This window comes from Haliotis rufescens, unplaced genomic scaffold, assembly GCF_023055435.1.
Source record: "Haliotis rufescens isolate VD_foot unplaced genomic scaffold, xgHalRufe1.0.p SCAF_3, whole genome shotgun sequence".
Taxonomy (NCBI): domain Eukaryota; kingdom Metazoa; phylum Mollusca; class Gastropoda; order Lepetellida; family Haliotidae; genus Haliotis; species Haliotis rufescens.
This window is the reverse complement of record NW_025964001.1, coordinates 25,603,211-25,621,473: the sequence shown is the minus strand read 5'-3', so window position 1 is coordinate 25,621,473 and position 18,263 is coordinate 25,603,211. Positions and strand designations below refer to the sequence as shown.

The 18,263-nt window shown below is 41.8% G+C and overlaps 1 long non-coding RNA gene across 1 annotated transcript; it reads left to right on the top strand.

Annotated features, from left to right (window-relative positions):
- The first annotated feature begins 16,805 nt into the window (after positions 1–16,805).
- Positions 16,806–18,248, top strand: LOC125384437. The gene is made up of 3 exons (XR_007223254.1): positions 16,806–16,919; positions 17,458–17,619; positions 18,161–18,248. It is a non-coding gene; the product is annotated as an uncharacterized LOC125384437 (long non-coding RNA).
- The last annotated feature ends 15 nt before the right edge of the window (positions 18,249–18,263 follow it).

Genomic DNA, 18,263 nt, shown 5'->3' with positions numbered 1-18,263 from the left:
GGGACCAAAGAAACTCAAGTCTTCAAGATCAGTGAAGAAAGTCATGACCACTGTACTCTGCGATGCAAAAGGTGTGATCCTTGTTGATTACTTAGAAAGTCAAAAGACGATGACCGGTGCCTACTATGCTGATTTGCTTCATCGCCTGGGAGATTCTATATAAGAAAAGCGGAGAGGAATGCTGACTGCTGGAGTTCTACTTTTTCAAGCCAATGCCTCTTCTCACACCTTTAAACTTGCAAATTCTGCTGTGCGACAATGTGGGTTCGAAGAACTTCCTCACCCTCCATACTCGCCAGACCTGGCAACAAGTGATTTCCACCTGTACCCTAAACTGAAAAAAACACCTTCGTGGAAAGCGCTATGACGACAACGATGACCTCAAAGCTGCCGTCAATGGGTTTTACAGGGTGGCTTCAGAAAACTTCCTCCTGACTGGAATTGAAAAACGTCACTATTGATATGAGAAGTGTTCCTGCCCCACAGGTGGCACCTATCATAAAGGGTAAAGGCAAAGGCAACGCAAGTGTTTACCTGAATATATGACGGGAACATGGTAAAGTGAAAATAAGGAATTGCATGATTTGTGTCAGTGATGCGTCACATTTTGAACATGTCTACCATGAAACATTTGGAGGCATAACTGGGGGTTTGAATGATGATGTTGTTACCCTGATGAAACAACTTCTTAACAGTCGAATGACACTCGTTGAAGCATGCACAATGGTACCTAAAACATGTGATATTTAGTTGGTTGGTTGGTTGTTTAACGCCGCACTCAGCGATATTCCAGCTATATGACGGCGATCTGTAAATAATCGAGTTTTTGACCAGACAATCCAGTGATTAATATCATGAGCACCGATCCACGCAATTGGGATCGATGACATGTGATATGTAGCCACCAAAGGCTGTAGCTGCTGGAATAGTGCTCGGCATAAAGGGAAAGTTGACTATTGGAAAGTTGAAGTCCCCGCTCTTGTCATAGAGTCCTGTATATGAGTGAGTGAGTGAGTATGGTTTTACGCCGCTTTTAGCAATATTCCAGCAATATCACGGCGGGGGACACCAGAAATGGGCTTCACACATTGTACCCTGTATATGCCAACTATTGGGGTTGTATGGTTATGAGAGCATAATCTGGCATCAGTATGCAGGATGGCTTTCGCTTCAGTCAGGGTAATAGCCAATTAACCAGCAATCTGTTGCCATTGGTGTTTATGTCACACCCAGTCACAGCTTGAAGCATTGTTGTATGGTGTAGCCATTATAGACGGGAATATGACAAAACTGGATATATGAATGGCATAATCTTTACTGTATAACAAGTTACAAACACAAATCTTGGATATGTTACTACTTATCTTGCTGTCCTTTGTCGAACGTTTTACTCGTATGATTAAAATGTATTACCTATTCTATTCACGATGTGGCTAAAATACAAATCAGCGGGTCGGTTAAAATTCAATCATAATACTCCACCTTAATCTATATTCCCATACGATAATGTCACCATACAGAACGTCATGGCATCGGTTAGTATAACATTATATATTTCGCGATGTATCACCCTGTATCGGAAATTGGACGAAAGTAACATTGGATGAAGTTAGTGTTTCTATAACACGTCTATTTAATAAGAATAATAAACAATCCAAGGTCGTGGGACATTTCAATGTCCCTGTTGATTTTGTTGATGGTTCTGTACTGCTGGACGGTACAGAAATGAATGTCAACCAAGCGGAGTGCCATATCAAATCGGCCCAGAATCAATTTTTTCAAGGAGAGGTCTGAACGACCACTGCATCGAGTATATGTGCAGTGTGTTGAGACGAGCAGCAACCCTGCAGAGTCCTTTGCTTGGATGATGTCGACTGGCTTGAAAAGTGATAATTATAAAAATTCTTTGTAATAGGACCGTATACGGCCTTAGACGTAACCATGCCAACAAACCTGACCTTGTCCTTTTTCATAAATCTAATAAAATCAATTATATCATTGAATTCTCTGTCCCGTCTGACACTAATATGATTGACAAGATTCAGGAAAGACATGGCAAATATGCAGACCTCGCTCCGAAGTACCAAGTTGTCCGACTCCCCATTGCTCTAAGTGCCTTAGGTATGGTATCTCACAATCTGTTGGCTGACATTGGGGGAGTACCCAGGTCTGTCGCAGAACAAAGCCCTTCTGACACTTTGGGTAATGCAGAAGGCTGCAGTGTTGGGGAGTCTTCACATTCTTTGCGGGAGCCACGAGCTGATTCGGAACCTAACCAGCCTGACTGCCAGGATCACCCAAACTCCTGCATTTATTTATCATAATCTGTAAATAATACTACTTCTAATAATACAAATGATAATGATAATGATGATGTTGATAAATATGAAATATAGATTATGCAATGCATTTCATAAAACTGTCCAATAAATTGTCAGTGGATGTCAAATACGCAGCTTGAATTAAAAGTTGTATTCTAGATATATGGATGCAGGTTATCAGAGCAAGACTGAAAAAGTCGAATCAATGTCATAGGGGCAATCTGCCAAAGAGCCCAACAACCCCATTCAATTAAGTCTTTCCAGCAATGGGATGTTTAGGACCTATTCTAACCCGGGCACTTCGGGGTCCGAGATGAAGAAATAGTAAGGCGAAATTGATATTGTTTCATGGTGACAAAAGTGTCAGCTATGTTGAATCGCGAGTCAAGCCCAATATATAAAATTTAATGTTTGCAATTGAATAAATTCCCAACATAAAATATGTTCTCAGCTCATATGGACATGGCATTCCTATAATTAATACCCCGAAATATTTACTTGAAACATAAAACATGTTATAGATATATTATGAAGTATAATGCATATATAATTTTATATACAAGACACACAATATTCCCATTTTGCCAGGAGCTCTATACTTTTACATAATGGCGGTTCTTATTACAATGAACTCACACCAAGTGAAAGTAGAGTTAACAGTTCTACTAGACTTCAGTTCAAGTTTTGAAACTATGACATCACTGTGTGTTCCTGCAGGTATCCCCCTGGTCACAGTGGACACTGTGCGAACTGGACAATGGTCACTGTGGGCGTGGCCAGAAGGAGCGCATTAGGTCTATACTGGTAGACGGACACTGTCACGGTCAGTCGTGTCCTGATCTCGTAGAAAAGAAAAACTGTTCTGGTCCATGCTGTGTCCAGGACTGCGTGGTCACTGAGTGGACGCCCTGGACGTTCTGCAGCTCCACCTGCGGGAAGGGAGTGAGGTGAGACAACATAATTACCTTTCCGCGACTAGAAAAGTTGCCAGCTTCAATCTTTGACCAATGGCCTCAGACTCTAAACGGGAGACGTTGTAGCTCAGTGGCACGTCGTGGCACTTAGCTTCCAGTCAAGAGCAAAAACATTCTTCTTCCGGAAATACAATGCCGTTGTCAAGTTCCATATATATAATGAACTTTAGTCTGCAGTCTGGTTATAAGCGTATTCAAGGCGAACCGCATCTCCAGAACTCCACCTGTCAGTTTATATTTTGTATGTGTCACGAGTGTTTCACCCGTGAAGATCCGGTCTTCAGCAACTCATGCTTGCCGTAAAAGGCGACTATGCTTGTCGTGAGAGGCGACTGACGGGATCGAGTGGTCAGGTTCGCTGACTTGGTTGAAGCATGTCATCGTATCCAAATTGCATGGATCGATGCTCATGATATCAATCACTGGTTTGTCTGGTCCAGACTTGATTATTTACAGACCCCAGTCATATAGATTGAATATCGCTGAGTGCGGCGTTAAACAACAAACAAACAAACACGTGTGTGTATATATGTAGCAACCACTTGGTGATCGGATTTAAGAAGCACTATAAATTGACTAATTAATATTTCGGTCAGTTTTATTCGTAGGCAAATATATACAATGCTTTCCAAGTGAATAATGGGTGTTATAACATAATCTTGACACATTATTATTACGTGTAGCATGACACACAGACATAGTGTAAATTCATGTTAAATTTGTCAAACACTTATAAGTATTATTAAAACTACCACCCCTGTCTTATTTATCGTTCTCTCTGTTTTGACTGCTAAAACTACTTGACTTATGTGAGGAAAGGTTGAAATCCAGTACGTTCTTTCCCAATTCATTTCACAAGTCAACGAACCCGCAACACAACCACCGAACAAGCCTGCAATGGTTCTCCTTGTCCCGAGTTGCTGGAGAGCAGGGAGTGCGAGCAGACGACAATTCGAGACTGCGTGTTCGGGGCCTGGTCCGAATGGTCAGCATGCAACACGGACTGCGGGGAGGGTCTGAAGCTCCGGAGCCGGACCATGTTGACACCGGCGTACTGCGGTGGTCAGTGTTCGGACACAAAGACAGAGGAAACAGCTCCATGTACGTCTCACGCTGCCAGGCGGGACTGTGAGGTAAGCTTCGCATGTTTCCGTAATCCTCATTCGGCTTGTCCCGGAATGGGACGAGTTGGTCACGAATGGTAAGCTTTGATGTTTGACTGGGCCCCTTTCTACCTACGCCTGCTGCGCGAACGAACAGTGGATCCTATTAATACTGGTGTCTTCTACGTCAATCCAGTCTTGTCCCTCTCGTGGTCATGGCGAAATATACATTTATTGCTTGTGACGTGTGACTGCGAATATTGTATTTGGATATTTGCATAAATAGCTCAAACGCTACTTAAAGCCAATGTTGTACTTTTAGTAAAAGGTCGCTTCAGATCAATATGTTAAACTTTCTCCTGGTGTACTTTCATATAAAAGGTATTTATGTGGGCTTGTTTGATCGACGTGTTTACAGTTATACGGTAGTCAGTAGCTAGAGAGAAAGGTAGGTCTCAAGATCGGAATATTTTGGCTTTTAATATTGATCTAGTATTCATTGAAAATATTGACTACACAATATGAAACTTAACACACTCGGTAAAAATTACAGTTAAAGCATAAAAATCTGATCAAACCAGAAATGTTCCTTGATCTTTTGGTGTTGCTCAGTCAAGAGACACATGGGAATACATGTTTCTAAGTTATAACATCTAACCGAATCTCTTTAAGCTGGATACTGTCCATGAGTCCTGACAATATCCTACTTGTTTATCACTACTTGAAACAGAATAACTGGAATCGTTTAGTTGTTATTTTATAGAAGCAGATTGATCGTTTCGCCTGAAAAAACACGCGGTTATGCAAACGCTCCGATGATGGAAGTCAGCTGACAGCTCACTGTTTGTCCTATTTATTTTTTATTAATAATATATTGATTTCTTTAACATGTGCACGTACTATGTATGTATTTCTTACTGCTGTGCATTTACAAACAAATTGGAAACACCCTTGTCGGGTAACTGGCAAACCAGATATATTGATACTCCTGGATCAATTCTTTATTTCAACCATCTTCCCGAGGAAAGGGAGTTAACTGACCATACAAGTCCAGTCTCGACGAAGTCAGTTAACGCCCTTGCCTCGGGAAGATGATTTCCCATCTAACGAGAGTCGACTGTATGACTTGTATGACTAATACGACTTAGCATTCTCGTAAGAACATGATAATTATGTCTCGATCAGTGACAGCTAGGTCGTGTTTACCCATACATGTGCTATATAAATGCCGTAGTGATTGAAATTGTTACATCGCTGGTCGCCATGAGCTGAGGTAAGCTTGTGGCACTTGCATCTTCAATGAGCGAATTGCTGCATCCATATTCCGCCACCCTGTTGTATTTAGCTTAGTCAGTGGACCCAATGGTCAGTGTGCGTGCGCAACTGCAAGGAAGGGGAAAGGAAACGCAACAGAACCATCATACAGAACGATGATTGTGGCGGACTCACGTGTTCCAATCTTGGACTTGTTGTGAGTTAGTTTGCGTAGAATAAAAGAGGCATGGGTTTATATTGTTGCCAGGCTATTCTACTATTTATCTGCCTTTGGTTTGCTTTACATGACAGAAAACAAGGAACCTCGTCATCATCATCACCATCATCATCATCATCATCATCATCATCATCATTGCGGCGTTTTACTGTTTGTCCTGTATTTCATGATGAACAATCTCTCAACAATTATTGCTATTTCCGTGATCTCAATAAGTTGATTGATTAATAGATAATAAAGTTCACAGTGAATGTCATGGTCATCTCAAAATTCTTTTTCATGATTTCAATATAGGACATGTTGATACATCATAATTTTGATTCGTAGAGATCAAGAAAATGCTGTTGATTTTTCGATCAAAACCAATTTCAATTTCCTGATATAGTGAATATTTATATATGAATAAGGGAAACCGGGATATCAAAATATATATGATGATAATAATGTTTAGATGTCTAATATCGCTTTTGTTATATTAATAATTCATGTTTTGATATGTCAGTTGAATGATTGCAATCTTGTTACACCTTTTGTGACGTCATTTAGTATCACCCACGTATATAATTCATATCAGTGGTATCATTCTGTGATATCACTGAAGTAGCATGTGTCATATCAATGACATCAAGGTGTCATGTTGTTGCTCCGTACATAGAACATGTAATGTGATATTAACGTTGCATGTAGGGTTCCTCAAATTGTAATGATGCATTTGTACATTTCAACATTAACGTCAAAGCAATTTGTCAGCAGATTGTCAATATCAAGAACAGTTTACCTTACCTATATGGTTAAGGGAGACTGACAATATCAGCAAAGTCTTTGTAAAATATATTGATCTATACAAGTGACACTGATTAAAGGAAGACTTCGAGCCAAACCCAAAGGTTGGAAGACCTAAAGTAACACGTGACGTAAAACGCTACAATGGAATTGACTTTCTGGACGTGGCACCGGTGTTATAACTACCAGTTAGGATACATATGTACAATACCCACATGATGTAAAGAATAGCACCATAATGTAAGCCTCATTCTGAGATTAAGCACCTTTTCGAAAGAACGCTTGAAGGTAACCTTAGAAATATAGAAGTGTATCCTTATGTAGGATACATTGTAAATATTATATTAATGTTCCTATTCAAAAGCATGCAAAAGTCCAATTATGAAAGAACCAGAGTAACCATGTACATCAGATTCTGAGAGAGTGAGTGAGTGAGTTGGGTTTAACGCCGCTTTTAACAGTATTCCAGTTATATCACGGCGTGTCAGCTTAATGTGGGAGGAAAGCCCGAAGTGATGCAGGTCTCAGACGTTTACCACTTCGGTGAAACCCACGAGCACGGGTATGGTGCTGACAAACCTAGAAACATAATCGGGGCGAACCGGGATTCGAACCCACAATCATAGGTTTCTGGCATGCACAAGGGGAGCAACTCTGCACAGCGAATCGCGGCACCTTGGACGACTGGGCCACCCGTGTCCCCTACATCAGATACTGAAGCTAGGGATCACGAATATTTTGGGGGATATCTTTTGTAGTGAAGATTGAGCACACAATATTAAAATGTCCCTAAATACATTCATGATCTCTAATTTTGTTTGTTCAGAACATTTGAAAATGTTATAATTTACACGACCTATTCTTTCAGTCATCCACAAAATGAAGGGCGAGAAGTAGTCCTGAAAAAAATGTTAGCAACATAAATGGTTATGGATGAATGTTTCATGTCTTCCGTTCGCCTTTACGTAAGCAAGAACCTACCTATATAATTTCCAAAAGCGACAGCAGGACAAGCCTGTTTCATTTCACACAACATTGGCCATGGTTACAAGGCCGCTTTGTTTTTTTTACTTTCTGCACTGCTTGGACTTTTGTTTCTGGCTTAAGGTGTCGCGGTGGTCACAATGGGGTGAGTGTCTGCGCAACTGCTATAAAGGATTGCAAAAGCGTTATCGAAACGTGACAGTGAATATGGAGTGTGGTGGGCAGACTTGTCCCCGGATGAGCGTAAGTTATATAGTCACCAGCATCAATGAAAACCTTCTTGTGACCGTTATTCAGTTTGCTACCACCATTGTCGTAATCGGTATACTCTTACCTACCACTTATTTCGTATATTGGATGAATGAGGTTCGGCTGGATTTGCAATTACAGATGTTAAGTCACAACAATTGGTCATTTTGGTTTAATTCACGTGGTTCAAAAGGTGGCAATGATCGACCCACATTTGTTGGACATTTCCATCCGCTTTTCTTTCCTCCACTTGCAAGTGTTCGTGTTATACGGTGCAGCGCTCAAGTTCAAAAGTATGGCTAAAATGAGTCAAAACTGCAACCTAAAAAAATAATCTGATGAGTGAGTGAATGAGTTGGGTTTAACGCCGCTTTTAACTTTTCCAATGATATCACGGCGTGTCAGCTTAATGTGGGAGGAAAGCCCAAGTGATGCAGGTCTCAGACGTTTACCACTTCGGTGAAACCCACGAGCATGGGTATGGTGCAGACAAACCTAGAAACCTAATTGGGGCGAACCGGGATTCGAACCCACAAACATAGGTTTCGGGCGTGCCCAAGGGACGCAACTCTGCACGGCCCCTTAAACGACTGGGCCATCCGTGCCCCCTAATCAGATGAAAGAAGGGTGTCCAAATGATAAAATAATAATATTAAGGGGATTTTGTGTACCAACACACAATTAGCATCTGCACAAAGCGCTACATGATATATCATATACATTTTACACACAAGCATGAGAGATGCAGAAAAAGTTAAATGCTAGCAGTATGGATGTTTTTGGAACAGGAAGGTCTTTAAATGGGATTTCAAGGAGGCTAGTGTTGGTAAGACGAAAATCATCTTGTGCTTAAGACTTGGTCATCTAAATAGTGAGTGAGTGAGTTGGGTTTATCGCCGCTTTGAATGGTATTCCAGTTATATCACGGCGTGTCAGCTTAATGTGGGAGGAAAGCCCGAAGTGATGCCGGTCTCAGACGTTTACCACTTCGGTGAAACCCAAGGGCACGGGTATGATGCTGACAAACCTAGAAACGTAATCGGGGCGAACCGGGATTCGAACCCACAATCATAGGTTTCTGGCGTGCTCAAGGGACGCAACTCTGCACAACGAATCGCGGCGCCTTAGGCGACTGGGCCACCCGTGCCCCCCCCCCCCCCCCCCATCTAAATAGAAACATAGGCCTATCTACTCCTACGTTACAGGGTATTGGTTTGATCGGTGTACACCATCAAGCTTTAAATGAAGTCAAACATCTGCGTCCATTATGACTGCATGCTCGGTTTCGGTGAAAGTTGGTATCGGTTTGATTTGTATGTTATAATAGTCAAATTATAAATATACATGATATATCAGATGATATTCTAATATACTAATATTAGATGATACTTTGTGATCAATAATTTTTCATGATATGATATGTTTATTGATGCTTTTTACTCAAAATGCTAACGAAAACATGATATAAACTTATTGTAATTGTAAGTGATGTATCATAGAACCCTCAAGTACACATTTCATAGAATCTAATTAAAGAACTGTGTACCCCGCCCAGGAGACGCTAAGTTGCCACCCCGAGTGCAGCCAGCTGTGCAACCAGGGCGTGTGCAGCTGCCAGGTCGGCTACGAGTTGCAGGCAGACGGCTACAGCTGCTCGGAGATCAGGTGCAAGTGGCCATACAGCCGACACTGCCCTCCAGACTTAAAATTCAGGGATGCATGTCAGAGTGTCAAGTACAACTGTCCTACCGTAAGTACCAAGGAGTAATAGCCAGGGACTCGTCCCACAAAGCGTTCGTAACTTTAATATAGTCTTACGGCAGTGTTAGCGCTGAGATCGTTTTTTGGAACGGGGCCCTGGTCGATAAACAAATGAAACATTGATCGAGCATGGATTGTCTGCAACTCATGTCCATATTTGGCAAGAGCCGTGAAGAACCGGATGAGTATAGGTCTTCAGCAACCCATGCTTGCCGTAAGAGGCGACTAACGGGACCGGGTGGTCAAGGATGGCTGACTTGGTTGATGCATGTCATCGTATACCAATTGCGTAGATCGATGCTCATGATGTCAGTCACTGGATCGTCTGGTCCAGACTCGATTATTCCAGACCGCCGTCATATAGCTGGAACTTTTGTGTGGCGTTAAACAACAAACAAACAACATATTAGGCACAAGAGTGATATCAGTCAGACATCAGACCCACCGAGTAACCGATCGACAGATAAACTGCCGACGTATCCGTCAAGTGTTAGACCAGTTGAACACACGTGGTCAGTTGAACGGTTATATAAGGATATCACCCATAAGGGCACGGATATAGGTGAACATATTTTCAGTAATTTTCAATAAGCATTGTAACAATTGTTCCATTGTTTACATCGATATCGTTTGCGAAGAGGCCCATACCAGCCTGGGGGCGGTCGGGTAGCCTAGTGGTTAACGCGTTGGCTCGTCACGCCGAAGACCCGGGTTCGATTCCCGACATGGGTACAATGTGTGAAGCCCATTTCTGGTGTCTCCCGCCGTGATATTGCTGGAATATTGCTGGAATATTGCTGCAAGTGAACTGATGTCTGCATTTGTGATCAGGAACCCACATAAGTAATCAACACGAGACAGATTAACCGCAACTGCTCGTTGCTCGCAGGTAATTCTCTAACAGGTGGTGTTGTGTCATAGTATAGTCACGTGCACTACTTCAGTGAGAGATTGAGCAAGTTGGATTTAACGCCGCTTTTAACAGTATTCCAGTTATATCGCGTCGTGTCAGCTTAATGTGGGAGGAAAGCCCGCAGTGATGCGGGTCTCAGATGTTTACCAGTTCGGTGAAACCCACGAGTACGGGTAGAAACCTAGAAACATAATCGGGGCGAACCTGGATTCGAACCCTCAATCATAGGTTTCTGGCGTGCCCAAGGGACGCAACTCTGCACAGAGAATCGCTGCACCTTAGACGACTGCCCCCCCCCCCCCCCCCCCCCGTGCCCCCCGAAACTTCTTCAAGTAGAAATGTTAGTCCACTAAGCTCTCAGTGAAAAAAAATAAATTGTCGTTAATATATAAATTGAAATTCGCTTCTTGCAAATGAAATTGCTCTCTCCAACGAATGTCTTGTTCCAGGGACAAAGTTACAAGGATGAGTGCTTTCCCATAGGTTGTACCAGCGAAGGATTTGTCGTCAAGGGGGCACCGAAGTCCATCTATTGCCAAAAGAACCGAACGTGGTCAGAGAACTCGCTCTACTGTGGCTTGGCCAACAAAGCACCCCTCGGGGTAACTGGACTCTGTACTTTACTGTATAAAAGGCGACTGCTTGTCGTACGAGGCGACTAACGCGTTTGGGTGGTTAGGCTCGCTGAATTGGTTGATTCATATCATCCTATCCCAATTGCTTTGATCGATGTTCAAGATGTCAGTCACTGGCTTGTCTGGTACAGACTCGATTATTCACAGACCGCCGTAATATAGCTGGAATATTGCTGAGTGCGGTGTTAAACAACAAACAAAACAAAACGTTACTGTCATCTGGCACAATGTCAACCTGTATTAGGAACTTGATATTGTACTTTTCTTAAAATGAGGTTTTAAGATAAAGAAAATGTTGAAAGTCAGGGTCCCCAAAGAACATATATATATTGTCCGGACCGAAAAACGGGCGGTAAGTGGTCTTTCTTTGTAGTGAAATCAGCATCTTATGAGCTAATGCCCACATTGTTATAGATTGAGATAAACGCTACAGAGATTAACGAGAACTGGCCAGTTGGAACCTGTTTTGCTGCCTTGACCACCCTAGTTGACAACGAACCTTACGACAAGCACGTCTACTCTGTTGTGAGCGACGACACGGGGACGGTGATGATCAAGGATAACAGAGTCTGTCTACAGAAGGAGGCCAGCTACGAGTCGGAGTCGTCAAGAGAGTGAGGAGGGATATAGAAGTTCTCGTTCGCATTTGTGACGTACTGTAATGAGAGAGTGCGGTTTAACGCCACTTTGAACAGTATTTCAGATATATCACGGCGTGAGAAAAAGGGAGGAAACGGTATATCTGATAAAGATTATTACCACTTTGAAACATCCATTGGTAAGGTGTTAGAAACGTAGGATCGAACAAACGATTCGAAATCACAATCGGCAAAGTCAAATATTAATGAAATATTTCGTCTGTACCATCTGTACCACCTGCGATACCCCCTAGTGTCGTGGGATGGGGTGGGTGGGATCGTATAATATGATTAAATATATTTTAAATTATTACCTACGAGGGCAAGCATCTCGGGGTTCATAAAAATCGTATGTGCCCTAGGGTCATAACACGTCACGAGACAACACCGTATTGTTTCCGTCATCCGAACGGCATTGTTTACGTCATTCACAGAAACTACGTTATAGCTGTAAATAGAACATCCTATTCGTGTTCATGACATACTATCACACTCCGTCGCAGTGGTGACTCAGCATAACACCACTGCCACAGGCTAATTTGCATATCACGTGACCGGACTTTTCTCTTGTTTGTAAACAAACGCGCTTTTTCAGAAATCAGTATAGAACGGACTAATGCAAGTATTTGGGGGCGCTTTACATTTTGTTTTGCATAACTATATAGATATGCTACTACAACTGCGACAGTGAGTTGCATGACAATATATATTTATGCATCAAAGTGACCGTGTCTCTAGCTCTCCGTTGGGCTTCGACGACAGCACGTGGAGCCGTACAACCAATGTAAACATAGGATAACTACGCAAAAACAAGTAGATTTTTACGTATTTGCATACTTTCTCAATGAAAGTTAACCATTCTTTGACATTTGTTTATGAAAATGTGTAGACTTGTCAAACATGAAACGGATGAAAAGCATATACAATATCTTGAATGGACTGTGAAAGATGTGACGAATCGTCACATGGCACTGGCCTGTGGCAGAGGTACTATGCTAGCTGGCTGCCGGCCGCATGGAACTCTGGGTAGGAGAGTGGACATACTATGTTTACGACACTCGTGCCTAAATTCCGGTATTTATCTCGCTCTCGATCGGGAATTAACGAACATTTAGACATGCGTAAACATAGTATGACATGAACACTCATATAATATCCTGTATATATTTAAACGACAAGCGTACTCGGGCTTCTTTGTGTATTATTAAACGTTTGATGGTGTCTCTCGTAATCCAGATTTGATGTTAAAATAAAGACTACGGATTTTGACGGGGAATCCATGACCAAGAGTTTCCACATGACAGTCCTCAATGCTAACGATCCGCCGAGGTCCGCAAAGGTAGGTATCTGCTACTCTGGCATCCGAGGGAAACCAAATAATATTAAACCAAATAATATTAAATATCTTGATCAACCCTAAATTATCAGGCACTATCACGCAACTCTAATTTACCTATTTCTTTAAAGGTCATCATTTACCATGTATGCCGCCAAAAGTCGAATATTCTTATTTGAAAGAATGTTCCTTTCTCCAACCTTGTCGAGATTCTGGGTCAGAACTAGTCCCAAGTATGCTTGTCGAAAGATCAGACTGACTGAGGATAAGACGGCCATGCTATCAACCACTGGTTTACGTCGATTACCTTTGTATAACTGGAATATCGATGACTGCAGCGTCAACAATCACTTCGTATCTCGAAGGGTAAAGACGGATGAGAAAAAGTACGAACCAACCGAAGGACATAGTTTTCTAGTTAAAACTGTCCACGTAAATTAAATGCAATGTCAACCTTTATTACATTACGTGTTAACGCTTACTTAAAATGACATATATTTATGTATTACAGCTTGTACCGAACACAATTCGAGAGAACAGTAGAGATGGGACGCAGGTCGGCTGTGTGTTCGTCAAGGATGATGACCCCGGTCAGACAATGTCCATCTTCTTGATCAGTTCGGCTGACAGTATCTTTGAACTGACCACTGAGGGCGGGAAAACATGTGTGAAGGTCAGTGTAGGATGGTCAGCGTCCCCGACAGAAGTGACCTGCTGGAGCTAGGGGTGGTCAGGGTCTTTTAAATAAGTACTGATTCTATCAGCCAGTGTTTTTTCAGGTTTAATCTGGATTATTTACATACTACTTTTATGATCCTGCAATATTGTTTATTACGTCCGTCAAAAACAAACGTTCACACATTCACTTACATGTTTCACGGTAGAAAGCAAATGTTTGTTTTTGCTGATTGTGTGTCATCGTGTCCCGCTGGCGTTGATCTATGCTTATGATGCCAATCACTGGTATGCCTGTCCAAGACTCGGTTACCTAAAACCAATAAGATTTAGCCAAACTAGTACCAGGAAAAATAACATTTACTGTATTTAGCAAGAATTTTGTTGTTTTACAGCTGGCTGCCAGCTCCGACCCTAGGTGCTACTCCGTGGGGGGCAAATATTGCACCCTGGACTACGAGACACGCAGAAACTACTACATCACAGTGTTGGTGGAGGATGATGGTCAACCGCCCATGATGAATGTGTTTGACCTGCCCATCACACTCGTGGATGTCAATGAGAAACCAAGGAAACTCAGTCTCCACCCCAAGAATGTCCTGGAAGAGGTGGAGCCAGGTACGAGAATAGTGTCTGGTGTCATATTTACTGAAATTCGTGAAAGTAAAAGGCCATTTTTGTCCTACAGAATATGCACGTAATTTAAAAAATGAACAAAACGCTTAGAACTGCTCATGAAAATTATGAGATGCAATTGGTAGGAGAACTAGATTTTGTTTTTGTCAACACTTTCATTTTTTTCAGGAGGCATTTCATTATTATTTGACCATGAGCAAGTCATCGCCCCATCTGATTTTCTATTGATGTAATAGTTTGCATGTATAGTTCCCAAGGCTAGATACACTTCAATGACACTGCAATGACATCTGCGTAACTGCGCCTACGGTTTCACGCCAAGAGTTGTCTGACGGACATTTCTTAAAAGTTGCAGATGACCAGGGAGACACAATTTATGAATAACAACTTCTTTATTATACAAGTCTTGCTTGACAAGGTATAAGGATCTATACCGAAACGTCACTATTACAGTAGAGTAAAGAATGTGTTATCCATGAACTGTGTCTACTTAGACGTCAAAAGTTGGTATTACAATCAAGCGTAATACAACTAATGACATTTTGTATTGAAGTATTAACTTTACGACAGGGGAGACGCTGGCTGTAGTGGTGGTTGATGACGACGTTGGTCAGTCACACACCTTCGAGATTCTGGTCAACCCTTCCAACTTGTTCGCGATCAAGGGCGACAAACTGACGGCCTCAAAGAAGCTTGACCACGAGGCCAATAAGAACAAACAGTACACACTGGACATACGTGTCACGGACAATGGTAGTCCACCTATGGAGGTAAGTGTCTACACCTATCCAGTCAGTTGTCCAGAGACATATGTCAAACAAGAACGTTAAATGGACATAGAACCTGTGAGAAGAAAGACTTGACTAATGAATTTCAACCTCGTTTGTTCTTTCAAAGCGATGTTTCCGGACAGGTACTTCTTCCTTTATCAAGATTCAAGTTTAAAGTAATCTTTAGCAACCCATGCCAGTCTTAAGAGACGACTAACGGGGATTGTTGGTCAGGCTTGGTGATGCATGCCATGGTATCCCAACTGCGTAGATCGATGCTCACGACACCAATCACTGAGTTTTTTTGTGAGACTATTATTTACAGACAGCCATCATATAGCTGGAATATTGTTGAATGCGGCGTAATACAACAAACAAACATAATTGTAGTATAAAGGTTATAATCCTCAAAGTGACAAAATTGAGCGTAATAGCTTTTTCTTGATAATCTATCTGTGCATGTAACCTTCAGCGACCCATGTTTGCCGTAAAAGGCGACTTTGCTTGTCGTAAGAGGCGACTAACGGGATCGGGCGGTCAGGATCGCTGACTTGGTTGATGCATGTCATCGTATCCCAACTGCGTAGATCAAACAACAACAAACAAACAAACAAACATGATTTAGTCGAAAACGTACACTCGACTCTGCATTCGCAGATATTTGTTATGAATATGGAAAGGGTTTTGTATGGAATACTGTAAGGGACATTCTCGCGTTCTCGCGATCTTGCATTCTCGTGTTTTGGGCATATTAAGCTTGTTTTCAAAGGTCGAGATCGCGAGAATGCAAGATCGCGAGAATGTCCCTTACAGTATTCCATAGTTTTGTCCCTTTTATTTTATAGCTTGTTTTCTGGTTGGAACTAATTGATTTGGTACTACATTGTCTCTCCAGGCAACTCTTCAGCTTCTGTTTGGCGTGGGGGATGTCAATGAGTCACCTTACGATCTACACGTCACGTCGGACAACAGCAAGCTCAGCTATGAAACTGATCACCCTAGAGTGAAAGAAAACGTCAAAGGTCAGCCGATGTCTTTTAAAACTCAGATTCAAAGAGATTTGTTTAAGTATGAGTATATGTCCAAATGTATCAATACACTTGAAAGACATTTGCCTGTGACAAGAATATTTCTTCTGTATATAGGTACATGGTTTCACGTTCATGTCCACATTTTAGAGGGGCGGTGAGGTAGCTTAGTGGTTAAAGCGTTCGCTCTCCACGCCGAAGGTCCGGGTTCGATTCCGACATGGGTACAATGTTTGAAGCCCATTGCTGGTGCCCCTCGCCGTGGTATTGCTGAAACATTTCTAAAAGCGTGTAAAACCGCTGACTCACTAACATTTTCATTTTTGATATCAAGCGTTTGGACTTATTAATGAGATTTAGATTACATTTAGAAGTTTATCATTTGCAGGCATTTAACAAATGTTTATGACAGATTTTGTTATCTTGACGTGTTATACAGCGAGATTGCGCTATTGTTGTCTACATAGTGAATTAATGATGCGCAAACTGACGTCTATTCCAGGGGAGATAATGGGTACATTGAGTGTATATGATGTGGATGAAGATGAACACTTGGAACTGAAAGTCATTTCCACATACAGCAAGTTCAGTTTGGTCTCACAGCGATGTGTGCCATTACAGGTTGGTTACAATGTGTTACAATGGTTACAAAATTGACGAGAGTATTATCTGTAACCAATTAGTCCAATCCAGGTCGTCTCAGAATCCACATTGGGATTTGTGTCGTGCACGTGACTGCCACATGATGGCTGGGAATTCTTTTAAAAGAACTTGTGTTTGTTCCATGATAAAAACTGTATTTGTCAGCATGTTTAACGAAAACAATTGTAGGTTGGACATGCCGAATGTCCTGAGGAAAATGTGCTTTGAAATAAAATAAAATTGTTTGGATCCTACTTCAACAGAAAACAAAATTACCCATAGAAAGCATCTCAGTTCCATGATCAACAATTTCACAATCAACTCCCTTCACTCACCCATCTATATTCATAATGTTTTCACTGAAACACGAAAGTGCAACTGTATATATTAACGGAAAAAGAGCACGTGTGATGAACGGATAGTCTCTATATGCAGATACTATATTCAATAAGCGGTGAGGTCAATGGAATGAAAACCATGTGTTGCAATAGAAGTGTTTCTCCCCTTGCTGTTCCAGAACGTCAACAACTACTGCACCGCGTCCATCTTGATGGAGGAGTCGGTGGACTTCGAAGAGGTGCAGGAGTTCCACATCACTGTCATGGCGACGGACAAGAGGAAGGTCCGCATCTCAAACACTATGACAATCCGTGTCAAAGACGCCAACGACCCTCCTAAAGTTAGTTGACCAATAGTTATCTCAGTGGGAACGTGTTGAGTGTTGCGTCCTTGGATTCAACAAGAACTAACTTAGACCACCTTGGGAAAAATAACGTTGCTTCACCTTCGGATTAAAAAAAAATTACAACATAAAAGCCGATTGTTAATTGAGGTAAATACAAAAACATTTATGTTGAAGAAATGACACAAAAGTAATTTATCCCAACTTGAAGGAACACCCCACCCCCACTCCATCCCACCCGACCCTGAAAATATATAGATGGTACCTTAGATGAATAGATCATTGATCTTTGGTTTGGATCAAAATATAAAACCAGTAACGTTTACCCTTTCTTGTATCTTGTCCTTCTTTTGTCATATGTACTTTGAATACATCCTCATTTATCTCTTGATCTACTTGAAACATACTACACTAACGAGTACCCCTCCTACCCAGAAGCGCATGTCAAGAAATTGTATAACTTAGAATTGAATACCATTATCACCACACTTACGACATGTACACTATCTTCAGCACGTATTTTGTACTTTGCATCTAGGATATAATTCTAAATGGCCTAACGTCCAACGAGGTCAAAGTTCCCGAAGATCAACGGTCCTTCACTGTAGCTACTGTTACCACCGTGGACGACGACGAGGGGG